This window comes from Belonocnema kinseyi, chromosome 4 (assembly GCF_010883055.1).
Source record: "Belonocnema kinseyi isolate 2016_QV_RU_SX_M_011 chromosome 4, B_treatae_v1, whole genome shotgun sequence".
NCBI lineage: Eukaryota > Metazoa > Arthropoda > Insecta > Hymenoptera > Cynipidae > Belonocnema > Belonocnema kinseyi.
The window spans coordinates 143,152,828-143,157,801 of NC_046660.1; the positions used below are offsets into that span (position 1 = coordinate 143,152,828).

The 4,974-nt window shown below is 32.5% G+C and overlaps 1 protein-coding gene and 1 long non-coding RNA gene across 2 annotated transcripts in view; one reads left to right on the forward strand and one right to left on the reverse strand.

Moving 5' to 3' along the window:
• Positions 1-2,817, reverse strand: part of LOC117171549 — a 10,606-nt gene extending 7,789 nt beyond the window's left edge. Inside the window, exons 1-2 of the long non-coding RNA XR_004466901.1 lie at positions 2,670-2,817; positions 593-817 (exon numbers count right to left, since the gene is read on the reverse strand). This is a non-coding gene — a long non-coding RNA (uncharacterized LOC117171549). The remainder of the gene's footprint in view (positions 1-592; positions 818-2,669) is intronic.
• The window catches only part of LOC117171548 (ATPase H(+)-transporting accessory protein 2), a 125,771-nt gene that overhangs the window by 101,824 nt on the left and 18,973 nt on the right, over positions 1-4,974 (forward strand). The gene's annotated exons all lie outside the window — the stretch shown is intronic.

A 4,974-nucleotide genomic window follows, 5' to 3' on the forward strand; every position in this document is an offset into this window, starting at 1 on the left:
TCGGTTAAGATATGTAGCCCCTCTAGGTCATATTCTGTGTTGGCCTGTGTAATTAGTTATTTGCCTTGCAACGACCAACACTTAAAGACGATTTTATGTTTGTGTTTAATTAAAAATCCTGTGAATATTTTAGAAACAATATAAAACTTAATCCATTATAATCGAAGCATTTGATAGTAAAATAATTATGAGAAAATAAGTCCTAAAGTTTTCATTTAAATATTACATTTAATCATTTATTTTTATCCGCGAAAGAATAGTTAATAAAACGTTTTTCGATTCATGGCTTTATAGTTATTTTGAATCATAATATATACTACTACCCAGGTGGATATACACCTCTGGCGCAGTACTGACCCAGTACAAGTTGCCGGAGTCCCAGTACCGATGCAGTACTGCACATCAGTACTGGTTCTGTGCTGGCAAACCACTGGTGTAGAAAAATGCCGTAGTTTATTTTAAAAATGATCAAAAATCATTTTATTGTTTTTAGGACCATCCATTTATCATTATACGACTGCATATGGGTAAAATATTATTTCTAACTACAAAAGTGTAAATTTCAAACTTTTTGTTTAATTTTAACACCCACCATTTCTATATTATAAATAAACAGTGAAGCGGTGACGTAGCCAGGGGGGTGTTAGAACCCCTTCCCTTGATGATGGAAGAGGCATATCTACTTCCTTTTTATGTGCCTTCTCAGTCCTCCATTTATCTGATATACTTTCCTAAACTACTTCCCCGGCAACTCTCACAGGTAACGAGGTGTCTCCCTGATAGAAATGTTCCAGAACCCTAATAAACTTCTTCATTTCTGAAACACAAAATGTGAAACATAATAATATATACCTTAATCCTGAAAGTATTTCTATAGAAAATCTTCACATAACGAAACCGCAATAAAAACTAGCATTTTGAATCTATTTTCCTATACGTTAAAACCAAAATTTCTCACAGATTATATAAGAGCCTAAACGTCACGTAATTTATGGTACTCATTGTCATAAGGAATGTAACCAAACAATGTTATGCAAACAAACTGCTGGCACTTCCATTTTGAACTACGTAACGTAAAAACCGCCTGCTCAAGCAATCAATGAGGAAAATTTAAATTCGGGAAATTCAGAAAATGTTCATACAAACGCTAATTTATTTTTCAATGATATTCGACCATTTAATGTCTATCAAATTTCTTTAAAGAAAAAAATTGTGCACTGAACTAGTTGAATAGCAAATGTAGTTAATATTGCTGTATTAATTATTATCTAATTAAAAGCATTGGAATATAAAATAACACTATACTACGTTAAACTATTATTACTAATATTATTGTTATTATTAGACTGAGTACAATATTAAATGAATCGTGTCAATGGCTTACCCTTACGTTTAGAAAATTTTGTCTTAAAAGTTGTATGCAGTGTAGCAGTACCATGTACTAACCTTCCTGCCGGCTGACTTCTCAACCTACCCTAGCATGTTGTCGCGGTACAACGTGCTGAAAACTCAGTATTTCACGAAAAATTTCAGCAGTTTTTTTTAATTTTAATCAATTGATTTTTAGTTGGAAAATTGTCATACGTCAACAGAAACACTGGGAAAACGCTGAAATGCATGATGCCCTAACGGCCCGCGACTTTTTACTGCTCAGATCGGGTCCATCTGAACCGTTATCAATTTGAATTCATTATAAGTATTTCGCAATCTCCTCATATAAATGCCCGCGCACGACACCTTTCTGCTTCAGGCAAGAGACGCAATTAATTATCCGTCTCGCGACCCTTCATCTGAAAAACTGCGTATGCCAGAAGTTTAAGAAACTATTAAGCTGCAGTTACTGCACTCAGAGTCGTGTGTATTTATCTGTATCATTATTGACATTACAGTCAAATCTGGATTTATTCAAGCGTCACAGAGAGAGAAACAAGAAAGAGAAAAACAGGAGGGAGACAAAATTGTTTCGAGACACTGGATTTAATGTCAGGCTAAGTTCCAAAATTGACATCAATTCCAGGTTTGACTGTATTTAATGATTTAAAATAGACCCGCGCTTTCCGGCACATGCACCGTTGAAAAAGAAGCTTACAGTGCCCTTATAGATACAAGGCCAAGGCAGCCAATTAACGTCACTTGACAAAAAGAACTTGCCTGTCGCGGTAGAGTTGGGAGCCGCTACAGAGTGAAAATAAAGAAATCCATTCGTTTCAAGGCCTAGGAAATAAGAGGGCACTTCACTTTATAACAAGAAAGGTATTAAATGATAAATAATAATTGATTGCGAACATGTGGTCTATAAGTGTTAACTTTTCTTCTTAGAATTAATGCATATATTACATTTTTAACCATTATATCACAATTTGAGAAATTTAAATAAATCGAGAAATGAAATTTCGTTAGAAAACTTAAAAAGAGACACTTTCAATATGATTGGCATTTGAAGAAAGAAAGGACTTTTAAGAAAAGATAAAAGATGAAATAATATTAATACTAAAGACACAGTTCTTGCCAGATGTTATGGTTTGAGAAAGAGTCACGAAGATGATTATCCCTTAAGAATAGTTATGTCAATTATTAATACGTCCACTGAATTTTTATAACAAAACTTTAATTTGGTTCTCAGAGATTCTACCACAGCTTCAAAATACAATATTGTCGATGCTACTTACCTTGCCGCTGTTTACCTTGCGGCTTCCCCTAACTCTCGGTCGAGCTCTTCCTCCACCACGACTGCGGCAACGCACGTAGCGAGTGAAACAATTCACATCAAGCACAACACATCAAGATCAGACTCAAGAGTGGGGGAAAATGGTTTCCAGGAAAATTACTCCCCTACGGTCCCATCCGCGGCAAGTTAAATAGCGTCGACTGTATTGATAATAGCTGGAAATTTCAAAACATTATTTTAAAAAAACGGTTCCGGATGGGTATGTATTGATTTCTTTAGTTTTTGTTACAATGTTTCCGAGTATACCCTTTAAATTAGTTGAACAGGTAATTTTAAATAGATGGGACAATATTAAAACACGTGCTTGATTATTTTAAGAAGAATTTATGAAAGAAACAGTTTTTATTATGAACTTAACTTATTTTAAATTTAATTGGTCATTTTATAGGCAAAAGTTTGGTACTATCGTTGGTTCAATCATTTCTTCGATTTTAGCGGAAATAGTTATGGAAGATTTGGAGTATGGAGTATGGTAATATTATCACCAATTGGTAGAAGAAAAGTACGTATTCAGGTAGAATTTTTAAATTTCTTTACTGCTCATCCTTTTCAAAACAAAGTTGCAGTAATCAAAAACTTAGTTTACAGAGCTTTAGGTTTGTCCCCTGTTTCTTTTCACCAAGGAAATTTGATTAGTGTTAGGAATATCCTTTTTCTAAATCATTTGCCGTTAAAAGTTCATTGAAAAACATATGACAATTATAATTCAACAAATCAAAAGCAGACAAAGTAATATTTTGCCTGCAGATAATCAAAAAGAAGTAAAGGAGTATAGTTCTTTTGATACTTTTGCTATTCCATTTTTTTTCTTGGTTTTATTTTCAGGGATTCTACACATTATATTACAAATAAAATTTCTAAGGTCACGGGGTTTCGAAAACCTACATCTGTACCTGAATTTATCGCCTATCAGTTGGGACTCTTAACCATTACTCCATAGTCTATTCCTACAGAGTTGAAAGCTAATAATATTTTGTCTTTGGGCATTTCAAAACAATTTACAACTTTTTTTAATGACAAATGTTATTTTTAATGAGCACTTAAAATTTGTGTCGACGGAACTTATAATTTTTATCGCGTACTGCAAACAGCAACAATTTTTGGAATAACCTTTTTTTTAATTTGCGTGTAACTTTTTGCTTTTTAGGTTTTTTAGACTATTTGGCAATGATTAAGAATTACATGAACTGTTATTTTCTCTGAGCATTTATAAATTGTTTTAGCGATAGTCGTATTTATAGTTCTTTGCACTCTCACAACACATGAAACATATTTTTTCATTTTTTTAAATATTTATACAGTCGGAATAGTACTGCCCCGATCGTAGAGCCAACCTTCCACCAGTACTGGGCGCATTGCCTATTATATGTACTGGGGCAGTACTCTATCGATGAGAAAATGCGGCGAACTACTGAATTTTCTACCTAGGTATTATTATAGCTCCTCAATTCATAGATTTATTTTAACAAGAAGTTAATTTTTATAGTTTATATTGATCGATTGAAAGAAGATGAAATATGTGCATTTCGATAAATTTATTATTAGAGAAAGAGTTAGCATTTTTTTAAATTAAACCTTGGTCTGCAACCGAAATAACAACAAATAATTTTATCATGGTCGTATGTATATTAAATATATATTACATATATTAAATACAATATTCTTAGAAAATGTTAAATGAAAGTTTTCGAAAGTCATAATTAAATAAGTCATCATTTGTTTCTAAACGAAAAATGTACTTTCCCTATGTTTTTGTTTACAAAGTAATTGTACATAGTGCTAAAACGTTTCGAACTTTAATATATGTATAATATTAATATGTTTTCTCTAATATAGGTATAAAAAGCGGAAAATTATTATTGGTTTTAATCAAGATTTTAAACGCTTCAGTCACAAAATTATATGGATATTACTGAAATCTGGATCAACACAGTTCTCCAAATAATGATAGCCATACCTGCTATTCAGATAAAGTACCAACTCCAACTTTTTAGAATGTGAAAAATAAAAGCCGTTTCTTTGCGAAGTTTAAGAAAAACTAATATCCATTGTTACTAACCAACTATTGCCCTCCGAAGAATGAAATTCAGCTGAAGGCTGAAAAAACGATGGTCAGAAAAATTAAGGCTTTGTTGCTTCTAATTGGGGTCACCGAAGGCGCCAAACAATCATTCAAGATTGTTCTCGAATGTTTATATTTATTTTTGTGCAGGATCGTTTTGAAAAAATATATTTCTGAAAAAGTT